Source organism: Odontomachus brunneus, unplaced genomic scaffold (genome assembly GCF_010583005.1).
Source record: "Odontomachus brunneus isolate Ranch 3 - 2012 unplaced genomic scaffold, Obru_v1 Obru_scaffold_020, whole genome shotgun sequence".
Lineage (NCBI taxonomy): Eukaryota > Metazoa > Arthropoda > Insecta > Hymenoptera > Formicidae > Odontomachus > Odontomachus brunneus.
The window spans coordinates 2,015,597-2,037,033 of NW_022639470.1; the positions used below are offsets into that span (position 1 = coordinate 2,015,597).

Consider the following 21,437-nt stretch of genomic DNA (forward strand, 5'->3'; position numbering starts at 1 on the left):
AGAGAGAGAGAGAGAGAGAGAGAGAGAGAGAGAGAGAGAGAGAGAGAGAGAGAGAGAGAAATTGCGGCGCCGTGTTCCGTTGAGACGTACTTACATCCGAGAGTGAAAAATCTTTTAAGCGAGCAGCAGGCTGGGCTAATTTTCCGCGTCATGCTTGAAACATGGTGCAGCGGCGGTTACATTATTAATTCCGGCGCGGCGTTACATACAACACGCAACGCGCTCCGTGCTGCTTCCCCAGTTAGATTCGAGAACGGCAACTCTCTCCGCGTGCTCGGCCGCGCGCTTCAGGTTACATCACGGCACATAACGTAAAAGCCATGTTTGTGATTTAGGTTAACGGTATCGAATGCGGTAATTATTCAACTAAAGCCAGCGGCCTCTGAGAATTCCGCCTGGCTGTGCGCAAACGACACGTATACGATAGAGCGCGAAATGACGCCGAATAGTCGCGCTGTTACATTTTATTCCGCATCGGTGACTCCGCGAGATTGTTCGTGCCATGCTAGGTGTTACCGAGCAAAAAAAAATAATTTTTTAAATAATCCTCTATAACTCCCCGACGCGTAACCGCGCGTTGCGCTCTAAAGAACTTTTTCAGCTAAAGCGATTTCCACGCGATGAAATTGCACGACTGGCGGAAAGAAAAAAATTGGCGGCGGGTAACACGTAACGCGAGATAATAAACATTCTTCTTTTTTTTAAACATACTTTGAAATTTTACACATTACGCGATATCTGTAAGATCTTACCCAACTTTGTCTCCTTACGATTCGATATCAAGTGGTGATACAAAGTGGTCCGGTACTTCGCTGCAATATCTTTTGAGTTATTACGTCTCAAATTAAATTTCAAACTTTGGGTTCCGTTAAATCCGGAAATAAATTCAGTTCTCCAATTGTTCCTTGCGGTCTCTTTCAAAATTCAGACAGATTGGCGCGGAAAACTGCGGTCGAGATATGCGTATTGCATTCGGGCGCAGAACAGTCTTTCGCGATACTCTTATGTCATAATCATGAGCAGAAGTAACAATTCGAGGGTAATCCGAACTTTTGCCGGCGTATAATCCCACGGTCGACGCTACTTTCTTTTATTGAGAATTGAAAAGTTTACGAAGTACAACGAACTCGCCGTTTCGATATAAGAGTTCGACGGCGGAATAACTGCGCGTATTTGAGAGTTCCAAGCGACTCGCATGCCTGTTATCAAATTCTAAAGTCGTTCGTGCCGAATTGTCTAGTTCGTGCCAAATTGTCTCGCTCATGCGGCGATATTGCGCGGCCTCTTTTTAAGTCTGTCGACATAATTTCAATTTTTTATGTACTTAGTGCTTCGCGAGTGAAATTGGGGTATATATCTGGCTGTTAAATGCTTCGTTGCATCATACTAAAAAGGCACACCGGAATATACGGTAGCCTGCTGCAACTTTTTATTTTTACGGGCAAAATATTATGTACTAAAATAGATAGATCAATAATGGACGGTGGTTGATGAAGAAGAGGAAATTTCTTCTTCGCGTATTTATCATATTTTCCGTGATGCCTTAATGCATAAGTCGCCTCGTGGTGCGTCATTTTCACGACAGTGAGAACTTCAAGACTTGATGAGGACGACTTATCGAGACGCAATCGAGCCCGAGAGGAAAGCACGCGGCCGTAAACTTTTCCCTCGGTACTTCGGTGAGACTGAGAACGACAGAGGGGAGAGGGCTGTAATATATCCTCATTATTGGGCCTGCGATTCGCGCGGGTCACAGCACCATTTGGGGGTTCGCCAGTGGTTCTTCTTAAGAGGTCGCAATATATTTCTTGAAATTTTAAAATATCCCGAGGAAGATACGCATTTTCATGCGCTGTACAAGAAACGGAAATTTAAAATGACATCATATAATAAATTAAAATAAATTATGATAAATAAGAGCTTTCTTCCTCTCGAATGTAACGACGGTTTTTTACTGTTATTTGCATTCGTCGCCTGTAGAAAACAGGTTTGTCTTAACTGAAAATAGCCAATTTTATTTTTAGCCTAGTTTACAGCTAAATCAACACTATATTAGAACTTTGGTTCTTTTTCCTCCAATATTAAGTTATACAAGATGACTGGATTTAGGTATCCGACCGCTCGTGCAGGTAAAACTCGTTAAACTGAATGGGAAACTCCTTTACCATTTTTTAAATCACGAGTGTAATTATCGAGTTACTCGAACAACTAAATCCAGACATCTTATATATGCGTAGATCAGAGTAAAGTTATCATTGTTGGCATTTTGCTTTTTTTTTAAACTAGAACAATACATGCGCACGCTACGCGTGCGCCATATAGCTAATAAAAAACAATAAAAAATGTAAAATAAAAATAAAATAAAAATTAAATTAAAATACACTTTAATTAATTAATAATTATAGGGAGACACAGGGAGAGGCAGGAAGAGACAGGGAGAAACAGAGAGAGAGAGGGAGAGACAGGGAGAGACAGGGAGAGATAGGGAGAGACAGGGAGAAACAGAGAGAGACAGGAGAGGCAGGAGAGACAGGGAAAGACAGGGAGAGACAGAGAGAGACATATCTCTTCTGTATTTTTTTTTCGTGACCTAAACAACGCGATGACAGCTATTTGCCTGGTAATTTGACAGGCGCAAACGACACGAAGCAAGCCGCAGCCCACATGAAGTGAGCTAAACGAGAGAACCAATCAGCATCGTGGAAAAGTGGCAACAATTAAATCTCTTACATGCCTTCTTTTAGAGAGGATCACACTTCCGTGAAAAATATAAGACTAATGCTTCGTGTTACAAATTCAAACCCATTGGTTTTTAACATAGACCAATATCCACTTTAATGGAAGACTCTGATGTCTTTCATACACGTATGATTCTTAGTTTCCACAAAAGAACGATTTTACGTTTATCGGAAACACGATAATTTTCCTTTTTTAATGATTTTTGTTACAGGCTCCTACGACGTCTACAAATGAACTTGTTTACATCGACTTGGCCGACATTATTACGGTGAGTCAATGCCCTTTGTTTACGCGTGGATATTTCGTACGAATGTAATGGTACGCAGCGACCTCGACGACAACCTTGCCTCTTCTCATAGTATAGACAAGTATTGCCATTTACGCGGTCTCTCCACTTCAGTCAGAGAGAAAAGTGCAACATGAAAAGAAACATAATGTGCCATAGAGAAAGCGAGTGCCATCACTAACGCGAGAGTCGAGCTGTAACCTAATGTTGATAACGTGGCTTTAAACAGCTATAGTTCGCGAATTAGTCGACGTAGCAACATGAAACAAAAAGCAATCTCTTTGCCACACGTTCTTGCACGTATCTGTATTGTTCTCTCATTGTCTACGTGGAAGACTTGAACATCGTGATCGAATAAAGCACGGCAAACATACTGACGCGTGCAATCTCTTTCATTTACGATCGAATTGTTCAGATTCCTTTCTTTATCTTGTTTATTATATGTTTATAACATAAGACGAGATTAATATTATTATTATGGATCAAAGTAAAGAGACAATTATCATGATCATACAATCTCATTTGGTATGATTATAATGTTGATAAATTTGTAATAGAGATGGAAGCGCTTTTTCTCTTTTAATATATCTAATAGATAATCTATCTTCATAATAAAGAAGATTAAATATAGAACGTATTGGGAGAAATAAATTTAAAGAAAGCTTAGGAATAATATATATTGGGTAGAAAAATATCACTGATTTAATTAATAAACGATACCAAATATATTTTTAGCCGGTAAGCTCGAAAGCTAGGAAATTATTTGAAGCAACAGGAATTAACGATTGAAGTTAATATTTTTATCTTAATATTTTCTGAAATACTCAAAATAAAAGAAGATCTCAAAGCTATAAGTACCAGGTATAAGTGTGCAACGTTTATACTCCCGGCTGCCGCGTATGAATTCGTGTTCTACACGAAAGAAGAAATTCTAGTTCGAGTAACTGAATATAGAAACCAGAACAAAACTTGCCGATGAAAAATAATATCTCTGTTATTGTGAACGAAAATATTTGTAATACTTGGCTACATACTTGGCTAAATACTTGGCTACATCAAAACTTGGTTGAGATAACTGAAAGAAATTGGCTGAATAGAACTCTTTCGTACAGCAATCTTCTTGTTCCCACAACCGAGTCTTTTATCTGGTCTCCACAAATAACAGGAAATTCAGTTACACTAACGGAGTTGTTTTTCCCGTGCGGCATAAATACGAACATAGAAATGCGCGCGTGCACAGACGTTCGCTCTTCTGATATTTAAATGTTAATAAGATTCGTCGGGAAAGTTCGGCTGAGCCACCCCAGCCCCGTAGTTTCGATCAGTGAAAAAGCGCTCAGATTGCGGTCTGTCAACGACGGCGGAAGGGTGTCCCGCGGCAGCTAAGAGATTCCGCCGATGCGGAATCCGGGATCATTATACGGGGCGCTAGGCACGCGGGCGCGAATTCCGCATAAATAATCCAGCACTTCCGGAATTCGGCGGGACATAAATCATGCAAATGAACCGTTCGGCGTGATAAATATTGCGTCCTTGTAATCCGCTCGTTCCTCCCTCGCCGCACGATTGATTACTAGCAGATAAATCCAGGCCGCACATTAAGCCGGAACCACACCGGTGCGGTGCGGTGGTGGTGACGGCGGCGACGGCGACAGCGACGGCGGCGGCGGCGGCGGCGGCGGTGGCGGTGGCGGTGGTGGTGGTGGTACCGCGGCCTCGGCAGTGGAGCTCGTGGCGGACTTTGCGCGAGTAATAAAAGCGTTGGGGTCTTAGAGCGGGAGAGAACGACGGCGAGCGCTTTTTCAAACTTCCCCGCTCATCTATCTGAAGCTGGAAAGTTGCCGCGCAAACGACGGTGCTACGACGATTTTGCGACTACCCCATCCACCACCCCGTCGCCGTCGCGCCATTCTGCGGCCCGACTCCTCCGCCTGTTACCTCTATCTATCTAACTCGGGTGCGCATATCAGACGTGATGACTTCGAAAGAAAACTCCACGTGGAGAGAGAGAGAGAGAGAGAGAGAGAGAGAGAAAGAGAAAAAGGGGGGAGAAAAAAAAGGAAAGATTTCGTCTTCCTTCCGCGATATCTCGCGCAAAGCCGGCTAAGCGAGACAGGGAAGCCGACGCGACCGCGGGTAAAACCACGGGCTGATGCTCGTTCGTCGAGCTACGTCGCGGAGTCTGGCGCCGTTGGATCCATCATCCCGTCTCCGATCGAGCAAAGATTCTTATCGTGTTCAACGGCGAATCGCGATAATTGTATTATTTCCTTCGATCCGTTTGCAATTTGCGCGACTCGTTCCGTCGACGTTTCTGCGATCGTTACGATATAATCCCTTCGTTCCGATTTCACGCAGTAGTAGGTGAGTAGCGGGGGTAGTAGCTTGGCAGTTTCACTTCCAAGTTTTTTAAGCGAAGATCGAGTGGCCTAAAGGATAATGCACGCTGTGTGCAGTTTACCGGGAAAAGGAAGCAAAATTCAGCCGTCGCGGTCAAACGGAGAAATTTGGTTGAAATACAAAATCCCGAGCGTATACGTGAAATTTCATTCGATTTCGCTAATAAATTGGCGCAGAGAGTATTTCAAAATCACCTTAAGCGACCGGAACTCAATCCGCAATTGTGCGGTATCAGTTACGTTGATAACAGTTTGTAACTTACAATTATATACAATCGCATTGCGTCATAACACCATTCAACCGTCTGCACAACAACCGAGAGCAGGTGGTGCGTTTGTGTTGCGAGAGAGATGAAAATTCTGGCTGCCAGGCATATTACAAAGTGGAGAGGAGAATAATAACGTATTAGCGCGAGAACCCCTGTGGCTCTTGCAAAAAGTAAAAGTGCAAGCAATGTTTCAGTTCGCCATTATTATTGCGGCGGAACAACACTTTTGCATTGACGTTCTATTTTTAACATACGAGAAACGAATTCGAATCCAAATATTCTCTTGGAGCATTATCCTCCATCGAGAATCGATTCTCTGGTTAGTTCTAAAATTTGCCTCGAAACTGTGGAACTTGGAAATTATTTTACACGCGCGCGGATTCGCACTACTCGAGGAAGCGCCAACAAAAACGCGGCCGAATTAGCGAATTAATTCTTATTTTCGGGATTCCAAAGCTTCTTTAAGTTTCCTACGACGGCATTTGAATTCAGTTAAACTTCGCATCTCGTCTTAGGATACGTAATCCTATTTAGCCCGCCGCAACTAGACATAGCTAGATTAGATTCAATTTAGACAATCTCTGATTATCGACGTTAGACTACCAACAAATTTGCATCTACTTCTAGCTTCTTGAGACTCCGATTAGTCATGTATAAGTGCTCATCATAATTAACTCTCTTCCTCGTCTCCCTCGCGCGGAATGTTAACAAAGTATAAAAATTCTCGATCTTACTTAAAAGCACAGCAAATATCTGGCGGATAAAATCCGGGATTAATCCTCGAGAGCGTGGGGGTCGCACATACCGTTGTAATAATAATTCAAATAGCACGTGTTTCATTCTTTTTTGTCTTACGTAGTGGATATCTGTTAAATCATTTATAAGATTCGTATTCAATGTGCATGATGAAATCGGAGCATTTCCATTTGATGAAAACTCCTTGGCTTTCATGGCGCGATTTATTACATCACGTCTACACGCGCGTGTTACAATTGTTATTCCGGCGGATTTATTCCTCTCCGTTTTACATGTCACGGTCGTAAAGCGCGGCCGTTAAATGTTACTCGTGTTTCGTTGCGGCGGGATCGGATTAAGGAAACCGGCCGCGACTTGAAATACAAGCGAAACTTGATCCACTTTAACGATATTTCACGTAGCCGAAATAACTAATTTGAATATATGGAGTGTAACGCGGATGGACCCGCGTCTAGCCGTACGTTATTACTTTCGTATCAGGCGGGGAACAGCCGCGCGAAAGAGAGAGGGCTATGTCGGGCGAAATCGGTGGGATTAACCGCGCCGCACGATTGTTCAAACCGGGGCCCGTTACCGGGCGGTGTTCTTATTGCGATGAGTCCATTGTGCCAAGTGGATGCCGCGAATTCCGTTTGAATTCGCGAAACGGCCAGATTATAATGGTCTCACGGCGGTGTATCCATATACATGACGACGCGCGCCATCGGCCACGAGACATGATGAATCGTGCCTTTATCACCGCCGCGTTCCCTTTACAAGCTCCCCGAGCGCGTGTCAATAATAGCCTTTATTCGCAATTTACCCAGTTACTCTTATAATTTCCTCATTTCCATTTCACGGAGATGGTCGCTCCTTTCGCTAAGAAGCTCCTGAGTACCTCGCTCGCGGACATTAATATTCAACGGTTTCAGTTATGAAAGTAAAGTGAAAAAGTAACGTCCCCTTGTCCCCTCGCGCGGTTTCCCACTGCCGGCCGTTCTCTTCTTCCCCCGGTGTTCCTCTCGCCGGGTTCTCTCTCTCCCCCCACTCACCGACTCGACGGCACATAGTGGAACGGCATATTTAAGTCAATTATACTATTTAGCATTGTACTCGGATAATAGCGTCAGTTAACTCAATTATATCGTTAAGAGAGATTCAGCGATGCGCCGCACGTCCCGATGAGAAAGAGAGAGACAGCAGACGAGAGAAGACACCCGCGAAGCACGCCGTGTGAGACGCGCCCTACGGAGGAAAAGTATACGCGTCACGTCTGGTAAATGCTTACAGTCCGTACGATATCAGTGCGCAATTGGCTCGATGCACGCAACGCGAATTGGCAAGGGAGCGAGGGAACGAGGGTTATAACCGAAAAATCCACCTCGCATGCACGTGCGTTCGGCCTGATTCGATTATCGTAATGCTCGCGTTGCATCGCGGGTTGCTCGTCGTTCCAGCGAAATTACAGGTGCGTCGACGTACTTCCCCGGGAAATTTGTGCGTTCTCTTCTTCTTCTCGTTATTTCAGCGCGGGAGCGTTTCGTAGTCGGCTCTTTTCATTTCTCCGTCTCTCGTCTTCTCTCTCTCGGGCTCTCCCGTTCATGGTAATTTTATTATGATAAGCATGTACTGAAGCAGGAGGGGAGAGAGAGAGAGAGAGAGAGAGAGAGAGAGACCGCGCGCAATGATACACAAACGGAAACCGACACGGATACCCGGAATAGTTTTGGTCATGAAAAGCAGTATTTGGTTCGGGCTGGTACAACGCGGGCTGTGTACTCGAAAGAACATTGGTTGCGCGTTTTATGAACTCGTCGACGATCGTAAAAATAAACAGAACGGAGTCGAAGTTAAGCCTCGTCGAAAGGTATAAATTCCGCGCTATTTAATCGGACTGCATCCGTCAATATGCAAACTAGTCGTGCACACGAATCTCCGACTGGACGTGTCAATTATTTACTGTCATAGAGGCGCGTCACGCTCTCTCACGATGCAAATACACTTATCAATATATTTGGTCTACCACGAAATCAAGCAGTATGATGCTCAACGTCGTATTTTCGCGCTTTAACAGTGTAATTCCGATCTTCGTGTACGCGGGCCGCCGATTTCGTTATCGCGGTGTCGCGATTAACATCGCAGGCGGCATTCGTGTTATTTTAAGGTCGTCAATAAACCATTTCTGCATTTTACGTTGACTATAAAGTTCCACGGGCGCAGCACGGCCACCGTGAAATTTATGTTGAATCGTTTATACAATGCCGGCTGCAGTCGCTGTGTGCTCGCCGACGCGCTTCGCAATTACCGAAATAAAAAAGGAGTATTACGCCGCCGTGGTAATGGCTCGGCGCCACGAAAATTGCGACGGCCACGTTTGGATCTCGTCGGGGTCTAGCCGTATGTGTGTTTATTATTGTAAGTTATGTTAATAACCATCCGGTTCGCTTGCTCGCTCGCTTGCACGACACGGTTCTTACTGGCAGGTGATACGCCGCGAACCATAATTTATCGCGCGACCTACTCCTCTGACTAGAAGACGAGAAAAAACTGACTGCGGAGCAACACGTAACGCTTGCATTTGTTATAACTTCTATTCCTGCTTTCTTCGATGACACGGGTATACGGATTTCGATCGGAGCGCGTGAATAAGTGCCAACATTGTCTTGCAACAGCTTTCCGAGCACAACTATCGTATATGTATTTGCTTTGCTGTCTCTATTTCTTTTCTCCCTCTCTTTCTTTCTTTCTCTTGTTCTTTTTTTGTTTTGAGGGATCCGCAGTGATGGACGTAGAAAGTTTGAAAGGAAAATTGTTTTAACGCAGTTTGAATTTTTATTTTATCGATGAATAAAAATCGCGAAAACGGATATCCTATATTGTCCAGAACAGCCGAAAATTTTAACGAAAATCCTCAAGCCTTTGTATTCAGCCACAGCGGAGTGAAATAGCATTGACCGTATCCGGAAAAAAAAGAACTGACTCCGCATGCATATCGTGTTGCTGTTTTCGCGTTGATAACACGTCAGTAACATGTCAGATGATAACGAGTACATATTGAAGTAACAAATAAAAATTGCAATACCTGCCTGACGTTCAACGTTTCCTCGTGGGTGCAAATAAGAGATTTGTCCAAATCCGACGAATGTGTGTTACGTCTACTTTTCAATAATGTATATATTTTTGAAAAGTGTACTCAAGTGTGCACTTGTGTAAGGCAATATATAACAAAGCTCACCAATATATAACATTGCTGCGCGAAATGAAAACATTGGTTAAAAATCGGAAGTCAAAATTTAGCCAATAATGTGAAATTATTTGTGAATATATAACTTTATATCCTGTTGACATATTTCAAAGATGTATATATTTTTGGAAAGCATTAATTGAGATAAAATCAATGATATATATTACTACCACCAATTTTGGCCAAAATTGGCCAACCCGATGTTTGGTCTACGTGGCCGTTTGGGTGATAGTGATATATATCGTTGAAGTTGCCTCGATGAGTCCAAAAATGCATTTTTGAAAAGCAGTCGTAACACTTCCTGAGTGTCCCCTGTGAGACACAGCGCCGGGGTGGAAATTTCGATTCGAAACTCACGGTATAACTCAGAGAGAAAAGCACTTCGTAAATTAATCGCTAAACTTGGAGAGCAATCCACAGCGACTAAGAATCGATAATAACGCGCTGGTGGCTTAAATGACAAAACATATCAGGCGAGAAGGAGGAGGAACAATCGGGTAAATCATCGACTCGCTCAATCGTCTGTTTGTTGCATTTTGCAGAGTCCGAACTCGGGAGTCGCGGAATCCGTAAAACGTTTCGTCAGTGGAATCGACCTGGCGTAGCGGCGATACACCGGTAAACACCCGCGTGCACCGCGAAAGTACAAAGTGACGTAATATGTGAGGCATAATCATCGTCATCACGTGGCTTTCAACGCGGACGCAAAATCGGTGACGGGTGTGCGGTTACGTAACGGAACGGTAGAAACGTTCGCGAAATCGGAGAACGAATTGTTGCCACGTCGAGGGCTCGAATTGCAATCGACGAAACCAAATTATCCCGATCGCGCGTACCCAAATCGCAACGCTAATTTTGTCCCTCGACACGGAACTTGATGCCGACATCCGACCTTTCCGCGTGTCCACCCTTTTCTCTTCTTCCCCCTTTCTCTCTCTCTCTATCTCTTTCTCTCTCTCTTTCTCTTTCTCTCTCTGTCTCTATCTCGTACGCGCATTGTGCAGAACATTTTCTACGCAACCGCTCTCGGGAAGCGGCAATACCCATTGATAATGTTTTCGTTACGTTATTCGGCTTTATTTCCCGGTGCTGCTGACGAATGCGAAATTTTATTGCCCGGAGAAAAAAAATGATGGTGCGAGTCGTTACGCGTTCCCAGGATTTCCGCATTTTCCATTATTCGCGGAAGTCTCGAACGAATTACGCGGATGTTATTTTAGTGAAAAGACCCCAGGTTCTCATGTATCACTTTATATACGCCTATGTTGATCTGAAAATAAAGCGATTTGTAAGAAACCATTAGTTCATACAGAAATCTGGTATGCACTATTAATCTTCGCTCGCGGATCGTAACGTCTCTCTGATGCAGCTGCGTAAAGCGCAATGGTATTTCCAGAATGTTGCCGGGTGCTACTCAGCGCACCCTCAGAACACCTATAGCTTTCGGGGGGAAAAAGCGATATTAATAATTTCATCTACCCTTCCCACCGTGCCCTGCCCTGTGAGAAACACGAGGAGAACAAGCGGCCTCTTTTCCTTCGCCATGGCTTTTTATACCATGAAATGAATGTCACGCGGACAAAGCGCGTTCCACCTGCAAAATAAGCGTTCCAATTAATAAATTAACGCGCCGACGCGCGTTCGCAAGGGAGCAGACAAGCGCGTGGCGCCGCGCGGCGTTGGCCCATAATTTCGGATTTAGTATGCACGTGTAAGGTCTGTCGCGAAATCCGTTACGGCAGCGACAACGAGGAGGTAATAGATAAATTTGGTTTCAGACTGCGTGTCCTTCCGTGAATAACAATCAAGCGCACGTTACGCACGTAACGGCGAATGAGAGTAGTAAAGCCGACGGTGGTGGTGGGGTAAGAGATTAACACGCTCGTAAAGCGAGCGAACAATGACGGAAGGGGTCGTTTTTGTTGCCGGGCAGCACAGGCCTTCCACCTCCCCCGACTCTTTAATCTTTACGTCGTAACTTCGCGAGACGATTTCCTGGCGCATTAAATGCGAAAGCGGAGGGAGCGTCGAGGAATTTTGAAACTTTAATGACGCCACTAATACGAAAGACAAATTACGTTACAGAAATTCATTCGGAATTACGTTGTCACGAAGGCCTGTCGCGATGAGCTTTCCGCGATAAGCACACCGATTCTTATTTTCTCTCGGTGATTTCTATATATATATATATAGGTACATACACTCCGTCCCACGTTCCTCCTCGAGTTAATTCTCGAATTATGATTGTATTTAAAGTTAAATTGTGAAAGTTATATTTTCACGATGCCTTTGTCTGGTAAATGAAGATGAAGAAGCGACCGAGCAAAGTACGCCGTTGAAATACATCGCTGCAGCTGCGCCAATTCGTACTCTGAATATCTGCAGCCTCGCGATGAAGGGAGAAAAGCGAAATACCGTCTCTTAGGCAACGGGTCGACGAGAATAAAAAGAGGAGAGTAAGAGAGAGAGGATCGACGCGGAATTTTCGAGTGCCGCGAACCCAACGCCATTGGCCTTATAATTCAATTACGATTTAATCCTTAGATTCACCGTGCACATCTCTCTCGTGTTAATAGAAACTGTACTAGTGCACGTCTTTAAGACGTTTTAATAATAGGTTCCGTTATATATATATATATATATATATATATAACGTTATATATATAACGCGAGAGATGACTTTGCAGCGAGGTGTGCTCTTGTAAAAGCACGTGCATTCGAGAGTTAAAATTAAAATCTCGAAAATAGCGCTTTGTGTGCGGTGTCTGATAGGCGCCATCAGTTTCGCAGAACGCGAGTTAATTAATAACTCAAGAATTTTAACTGAAAAATAGTCATAGTCCCAAATTCGTTAAAGAGCAGAGCGTACTGTTAATAAATTGATCAAAACTGATTTTCGATGCAAAGCTCAACGTCATCACGTAGAACGCCAACACTACTTCATATTTGCAGAATCTGTATAACGTACAAGTATTTACACATGAATGTAATGATAAGATCATCGACTCGTGTAACAAAATACGCGGAAGAAACGGGCTCGCCGTCCGTGGCATCCGCGTTTCCTAATTAAATATTTTGTTAATATTCATCTGCTGCGAGACCGCAGGGAGAAATCCAACATTCGAGACCGCATTAAAGCGCGATGAATGGTATTCGTTTGCAATTGACATTGTGAACCGGTGTGACAGAAACGGGTCGGCGCAGAGTTCACGGCTTTCTATATAAACCAAACAGCGGACGAGAGACGACGGCGCCGCAGAAAGGTTTGCGTGTGACACCTCTCTTTGCCTCGCGACTTTGCGAAAACTCGCGCTCCTCGTCGCTCAAACCTTCCGTCCCTCGCGCCTCCGTCTTCTTGGAATATCTTCAAAATACAACGTTTAGTTCGACTTGCACGTAGCGCTTATATAGAGTCTTTTCGCTTCTTTCCCCGCATTGCGGATCATCGGGACCGTATTAACCCTCTCATGTGGCGGCACACATCCCTCGACGACGGATCGAAACCGTGGCGGGATTTAATAAAAAGTTTATTTCCCACGACGAGGCGCGGATAATTGGAATTCCCATATACGCGCCGTTGTAATGAGGTTATATATTGATAAGGGCGCAAGCAAGTGCGAGCTAGCTTGAGCGCGACACACTTGAGGGTGGAAACGAGAAAGTGAGAGAGTGAGAGAGAGAAGAGACCACACACGTGGGCCAGAAGGGGTTATCGAGCTCGACACGGTGATCCAATCATCCCAAGACGCTGTCATGAAATTGCCTCCGAGCTCTATTCTATCCGCGTGGCACGGCCAATTGCCCGCCGCTTCAGAACTCTCTCGAAGAAACTTTGCTGCATTTCGGATTAAGTCGGCCGAGCTTAGCTCGCCGCGAGATCGGCGGTAGAGCGTAACCGGCGACGGGGTGACGGCGTTGGCGTTGGCAGCCGGCGGCGGCGGCAGAAGAGGCGATGGGGCTGAAAGAATTGTTCTTTCCACCGAATTACGTCCATTAAGTCCGAGGAGCTATGCCGCGCCGCATGAATGGAGGAGCGACGAATAAAAAGCGATTATAACGAGCGCTTTCTAATAGAGGCGAAATATCGGTGAGATGTCGATTAATAACTTCTCGGGTAAAAGTTAGCAGACGTTTCGCCGTTAAGAATAATCAGCCCTAGCACAGGGGGATAGGGAGGACGACGAATTGAAGGGGTAGAACGGCGACTCAGAAATATTGTTTCCTCCGTTGGATCGTGCGCTATTAACTTCTGAAATTGAAGCGCTCGCGTATGAGCGTAATGTGCATGAAGAGAAAGAGAGAACGCGTGCGCGTATATGTGTATGCGTACGTGCGAAAACGTGAAAGTGACGGAAGGTTTCACCGTGACGTTACATTTGTCGACCCAGACGGTGGTTAATGAATAGGCACCACCCGTCTGTCGTAAGGGAGGAACGCGAACAGTTTGATGAGCGGTTAGCTGCGTATAATCGCCGTCCGTTCGCGGGAGGGCAATAAAACTATGACAACTTATTTCGTCTTGTGCTAATCGTCTTGTCAATTGGCAATTAGTCGAATGGAGCGATATAAGTGGCGTACGCTCTTGACAATTATCGAACGTTTAACATCGCCGACTATAATAAAGCAGCGTTTCTCCTTTCGCAGCGGCTGACGTAGCGCAGGAAAATATACGGGACGCGTTTTGCGAGCGCGTACGGCAGTTTTACAAGAGAAGGGATGTAGCACGCGAAACGCGACAATCGATAAGAGATATTTTTAGATAGTTTCCAATATGGGTTTATGGAAAAGTGATATTGGGACACGAAGCTATCGTGAAACCAGTCGAAAACCAATGTGAAATTTTCGATCTGGTGACTTTAGTGCTTGAAATAAATGAAGCTGACGTTTCGTTATAATAACGTCACTTTCGTAGAAAGAAAAATAACAGAACATGCATACTGTAATCCAGAATTAATTTCATGCATTTTCTATATTCAATCAACCTCGCGTCAGTTTTATGATGTTTTCTTCTTCTATATTCTGTCTTCTGCATATTCAATATTAGACAAGAATAAATGCTTGTCACTTATTTCTAGCTGAACTTCAAATATATATGACTACTCATATTTAATGTAATATTTTGAAGCATTTGTTATTTTGGTATTTCCGAATGAAATATTCTTCACGAACATAAGAATAAAATGAATCTTGTGAGAAAGTAGTAACGGCACATAACATTTATAAATTTTTTCTCCTCGGTTATAAAACGGGACAAGTAACGAGACTCGTTTGATGAATAGCACAACGATGAATAATACAAATATTAATGCTAACATCACGCTACATCGGCATAGAAGTGCGTCGTAGTTTCTCGGTTAAATGCTTATAGAGAATGCGCTTCGAAGAATGCTCACAACATGATATCCACCACATAGCTCGCTCTTGTCTCTTTGAGAGAAGATATGACCCAATTACGCCTACAAAAGAGTATGGCATATCACATATATAAAGTTCCATAAACAGCGCAAGGACGAGATTATTCTTTACCCTGTTCTCCTCGAGTACAGGAAGCTGCATACATTTTTAGTCTGTTTTATTTAGGTATTCGAGCGAAATACTTCCCGTCTATTCCTCCCGCTTGTTGTTTCGTCCTTATTGCGTCGCATGCATTTTTAAACGCGATTCCTTCGAGATAGCGTCGGTGATGTACGATGCAGTCGATATCGCGCAATGTCATAAGGGGTTGATGCTCTAATTCCGCGAGAGTGTATGCCGGCACACCCTAGAATGGCATGTCGATGCATCTTCCTCGAGATGGATATGTTGAATTAATATACGCGGACTGAAATTTATCGACACGAGGGTTCATGCCCATATTTTTCGCGCGCGTCGCAAATTGAAAGGATATATTGGCTGTGACGAAATATATATTTCACTAGTGGTTCGCACTCGGCAAGAAAACAAATCAGATCACCATCCACGCGTATTATAACGTGTCTATCGCGCACGCATGTATGCATGTGTGTATGTGCGCAAATTTACATATAATATCGTATAATATGCAGTATTACATTATTATTTCGAGCGTTCTCTCTCTCTTTCTCTCTCTCTCTCTTTCTCTTTCTATCTCTTCCTCTTACTCGCAAATCGCGGATATTATATGGCGATACGAGGAAGACAATTACATGCGGTGTGTAACGCACGGCGAATATTATGTGTCAGAATTAGCCTGATACCTAGACGTGTTCGAACGCTCCAATTGCATTAATTCAATTCGCTAAATGTCAGTGCGGCGTGCGCGCTCGCTCGAGCGATACTATATCGTGCCTCGACGTAATTTAATCGTTTCTTAATTACTTCGTGCACGATACCGCACGTTCCCTACGCGAACTTAAATGGTACTGCTTGTCACTTGCTGCTTATCGTACCGTCATCGCACACTAAATCTCCGACTGATATACCTCCGTATTTACGGCAATGCCCGACGGCGTTACCGCGCTATAAATACTTCAATCGTCGCCGTGCGCGGCACGTTTTACAAATGCGTGAGTACTTCCCAAGTATGCTCTCTCGACTTGTGCGCAATTTAAAGTGCTGACGTGTGTTCATTTTCGCAAGAATTTAACGTGTACGAGACGATATAAAAGAGGTCGAAAGATATCCATTGAACACTGACAATCGAGGAAAAAGTTGTGGAAATTGTTGTTTTCGCGCGACGTAAGTCCTTTTCTTCTATAACGCCGTCCGTGTGAGCGCGCGCGAAATGCACGGAGATATATCGTCGAGTTAGGAACGTAATGCGCGACTACGAACGCCGGAGAACGACCCTTTGATACATTTGCGAAATGGAATGTTATATAGAACGAAGAGTCGTGTTTACGCGCGTCGGCAGACTTTCTGCAAAGTGACGGGGCCCCATCGTCGAGTCGTCACACGCGAATAACGCGCATACCGCGCGTCATTACGTCATGATACGCCAGTGGTTGCGCGGGGAAGAAAAGGGGCCTGGCGAAAAACGGCGGGCCACATTATTCTAAAGCGGCAAGCACTCTGCTTCATATTCCGTTCTCGAAGCAGTTCTCCGCGAAGCGACGTGAAAATCCAGGAGAAGGTAGACGGCCGCTGCTCTCTGGCGGGAGAGGCGCCGCGAGAAAAAAGAGTCCAGGTGGGAAGGGTGACGGGAAGAAAATGGTTGGTGCCGGTTCCTTAACTACTCGCGCAAGAACGAGGGATTGCGCGTTGCCTTCTTTTCTCCCGAGCGCGTTTAATTTAGCCCCAGAGCGAAAATCGAGCGAGTCACGGTAAACCAACGAACGAATAGATGGTGCACTTACGGGGAGATAAGTGGCAGCGGTGCCGGCTCCTTGTTTGCTAATCTAGAAGAGCACCCCGGGATCATCTGTTGCAAGCTGTTGCGGCGAAGAGCGATCGCTAATGGTGTTAGACCTCTCGCTTCTCGCGCCCTCTTCTACCCGGGCCCACCCTCACCCAAGCCCCATCCAGCCGCGGCGCGGATACACGCGTGCACGCGCGCCAACCCTTACGGTCTCTCTTTGCATGCCTCGAGGAGCCGGGACGGAAGGTAATCGATCACCGGCACTCAAACGGAATACCGCGATAGCTACGTACGCGCGCGATGATCGGCCCACCCGATCCTTTAAACCGGAATAATAAATGCGTGCAAAATCAACGGCCAGCCGTCTTGAAGCGACGATGAAAGATATCCACGTCGCTCTACACGGAGAGGTATCACTCTGCGGAGAGACTGCTACGTGCGCGAAAATATGCACACCAAAATATTGACGGTAATAATACTCACGGCTTTCGATAATTTGGAGTATCTCACGTAAGAGGATGATGTAAAGATAATCTGGGAGAGATATGAATTTTAGCGAACGGAAAACAGAGGGTTCAGAAAATATCCTGGTTGCGTGCGTGAAGTAATGTTTGTAAAACGTCTCATTTGACAAGTTTGTTAAAGGAACTGTTGAAGAAACAATTGCACGGAGAGAATTTTGTAGTAGAAATTACTACAGAATTTTGTAATCGAGGAGTAGATTGACGTTCTGTCGTTGTCGTTCTGACTATTCTTTCATCTCATATGTGCCACTTGTATATATTCTAAGAATTGAAACGTGTAATGTTGAAAAATTTGTTACATTTCTAGCAATATTTACTATGCTCCTTAGCAAAATGGATCTTACCGACTACTCTTGCACTACTGAAAGTATAGTAAAATTGAAGAGAATGTATATGAAAAGAAAATATAATATATTCTGACCTTCCGTGTATGAAGTGTATGAAGTGCAAGATATTTTCAAGACTCAGGTAACAAGGATCTTTGGTATTGAACGAAGTCGGCAATTCTTACGTAGAATTTTAAGTACGCGATCGTCTCGTAAGCTCTCTGTCCCCTCCTCCTCTCACCTACGAAAGCACACGCGTGGAATACGAGTGGCGCGAATGCGATCGCAATTATTCCGTAACCCGACGCGAGTCCTTACGCAGATGAAAGTGGAATTTCAATCTTAAAGTTTCCGCCATGGTTCATTACTCCGTGCGCCATGGTACAAAAGCTACGGAATTGCATCGAATATTAACATTGGATTCAGTATGGCCACTTATATCCTCGGGATACATCGAAAAGTACTGAGAGGTCAGTAACAAGGTAAAAAAGTTTGTGTCTACGTAAAGAAATTATAAGTTGAAAATCTCATTGCGTTTAATGAGAAAGTAGCCGGAGAGTAGCGACCGCCCTGCACTCCTTGCCGTCTCCACCGGAAGTTACCGCGGTAGTCGCGCCTACGTAGAAAAGAACACGGCGGCGTAGGGCCGGTTGAATGCAACGCCGCGAATATGTTTCTCAACGGCATGGAAATTTATTTCCAATTCTCTTCAATGGCGTATCCTTCTTATCTCGTTTGATATCCATTTATCGGGAATCCATTCATGCCGCGCGCCGGATTCCCGATGCAGGATGGGCCCGCGAAATTTCTTTATCCCTCCCCGGAGAGCCGTTTATTCCGTTACCGGGCGGGGGCCACTCGTCAGAACGTTTCACGGACCATTCCGACGGCACTTTTGAATTCATAAATTTCAGTTTTCCGAAGCGGTTTTTACCCAGGCCGGCTAAGGACAATGACGAGGGAATTAGGCGAAGGAATACGTAATGCCGCGCGCAACGCGCTTCCGTCGAAACAATACTCGGCTCCGCTAATCCGATTTTCGTAGATCGTGAATGCACACGATCAATATACGGATTACGGGTTGCAGATTCTGCGTGGCGCGGAGCACAATTGCAGGCTGCGTGTGTCCATTATCGAAATATCCGGTCTTTTCTATTCTTGCCAAGTCGCGAATGGCGGTTCCATGGAAAATTATGTTTCGCGATAGTCGACTTACGCTTCGTCGCGCGTATTCGAAGTTAATAATGGAGAGCGCGCGAACTGTTGGAACGTGCCTGTGACATATTCCCGGTTCACACACGCATACACGAGCTGTATCCGTGTTGGCAAAAGAGCGCGAAAGAAGCGCTCAAGATTTCGTATTCCACTCTATCTGTATTTATATATCACGCATCCCCTTAAGTCGTTATTTGTACGCGTGACGCGTTACAAGCAGATCCCGACGTCCTCTTGTCAAGACGTGCGCGGTTGCATTTTCATCTGCCCGCGTGAAAAGAATGCCCAGAGAAAAGCCCGGGCAAACCGCACAAGTGCCTCGTGTACCAAAAGGAGAGAGCACGGCAGACAAGGGTATCGAGCAGTGGGCGTAGGAGGAGAGAGAGCGAGCACACGAAGCCCCGTAAATCGTGCTCTATGTAACGATCGGGCATAGTAATGAGGACAAATTAAGTGGCTGAATTATACGCGAATGTCCCTATGGGAAGCAGGTACCCGCTGCTCATGAGTTATTCATGGGAGTCTATCATAGCCACTCCATCCAGATTGCGAGATTAATCGAGCGCGCGCACTCCTTTGCTCGTCCACCGAGCGCAACCCCTTTACGTTTGAATGTCTCCCAGGCTTCTTCGCACCTCGGACAGACGTCGTCGGTGCGACGAACCTCTCTCTCGCCTGAACCGTCGTGTCCCGGCCTCTGTTTCCTCAATCTACCGTTCGACAAACGAGTTTTCACCGTCCAATCGCCGGGCTCGTATTTTCGCGTAAACAAATCGTTGCGTGAGACTCGCGCGCACCGCATCTCTCCCGGGGTATCTCGGGACGCGCGAATGATATCTGACCGGACCGACTGTTTGTCGAATTTAGGGTCAGACCTTTCTTGCTGGGGAGAAGAAGAATCACCGCGACGAGATTATCGAAACGTCAAGATTGATTGCCTGCGTTCGTTTCTTAGTGAGCCGAACGTCAAATTAACGTGCCGTCTGTAATATTTCTTTGAATTCCACCCGTTAATTTGTTTGATAAACAGGCAAGTGGTCTAATTGCTATTTAATCGCATGCAGATGAGTAAGCCATTTGCGAATTGCTCATTAATGTGAAAAGAGCGACTTAATGCGTAGTCAGTCATGCGTAAGGGTCAATTGAATCGAATGCAAATGCAACTCGCCGCTTGCTGATATCATTCTAATCGGTCTCTCTTTATAAACTCGCACGCATCAACCAGTTTACTTGCTATCGCCTCGATTTGCGCACAAATTCGACTCTCATTGTCATTATAATTCGATGTTTATCTTCGCTCGTGCTGTAACTGACAAGGATGACAATTGCCAAAGTCACATTTTATTCGGACGCAAAGAGTCGCACATAATATTATATTTCGACTTGACAGCAAATATTGCTGCGTTTAAGTGAGCTTAAACGAGCAATTCTTACGAGAAGTTTTCACAAGAGCGTGTCAAGTCGAAATGGCTGCTTTCATGGACAACTTCTGTTTCACGCATAATAATGTCGAATTAAATCTCTCTTTCCAAACCTTCTCCATTTTTTAAATTTCCAACCAATAAATAAACCGGCTTTAAATCTCCTCGTTTGTACTTCGAAGTTTCTTTATCACATTTTGATATTCGGCATTAAAATTTTATTAATTACACATCGATTGCATTGCTCGACATATTTTGCCATAATTCGTTTCTGCCGTAATACATCGGTAAATTGATTATGTCAGTATTTACTCTGTTTTTCAACGCAAGATAAAAAAAGAAAAAACAAACAAAAATGTGTAATTTACAGTCAATCGCAAAATACCGTATTTTGTGCGTGAATCACATCGCGATAAAGCCCGCGATCTGTCGCGCTCTGATCCGCACTCAAGTTTTATCTATGATATTCTGGAATACTTTACATTGCGTCACGTTATTCCGGTAATCCAAAACACGTGCAATCTTCTTACCACTACCACCACGGCGCATTAACTTTTAACTACCGCAGCCGGCTTTCGCGACGCAATACCCCTTTGTATTTATCGCGCAACGCTTCTACTTTTTGCACTCGGAGTAAAAGTTTATCTGCGGTCTACGATCTGCCTTGCACGCCGCGCCGCGCCGAGATATACGGGGCGCATCGTTACAATCAGAAAGAAACTTAAGTTCAACGAGCAATTTTCAATTCCGCGCTGTAAATTCCACGACGCCACAAAAGCGTGCGCGTAATTGCTGGTGTCGCTTGAGCCAATTAAAGCTTAAACTCATATAAAACCGTTAAAGCGACGTTCCCCGCGTCGCATGCAACGTGACACGCATACACGCGATATTGTCTGTGGACGGAACGCTGAAACGAATTTATATTGTCCCCGATATTTCGCATTATTGTTGCCACGGCATCCAG

At 44.8% G+C, this 21,437-nt stretch overlaps 1 protein-coding gene and 1 long non-coding RNA gene across 5 annotated transcripts in view; one reads left to right on the forward strand and one right to left on the reverse strand.

Moving 5' to 3' along the window:
- Positions 1-21,437, forward strand: part of LOC116842051 — a 256,493-nt gene that overhangs the window by 220,026 nt on the left and 15,030 nt on the right. The window contains exon 5 of the long non-coding RNA XR_004377667.1: positions 2,951-3,007. This is a non-coding gene — a long non-coding RNA (uncharacterized LOC116842051). The remainder of the gene's footprint in view (positions 1-2,950; positions 3,008-21,437) is intronic.
- Positions 1-21,437, reverse strand: part of LOC116842049 (neurotrimin-like) — a 206,183-nt gene that overhangs the window by 158,851 nt on the left and 25,895 nt on the right. The gene's annotated exons all lie outside the window — the stretch shown is intronic.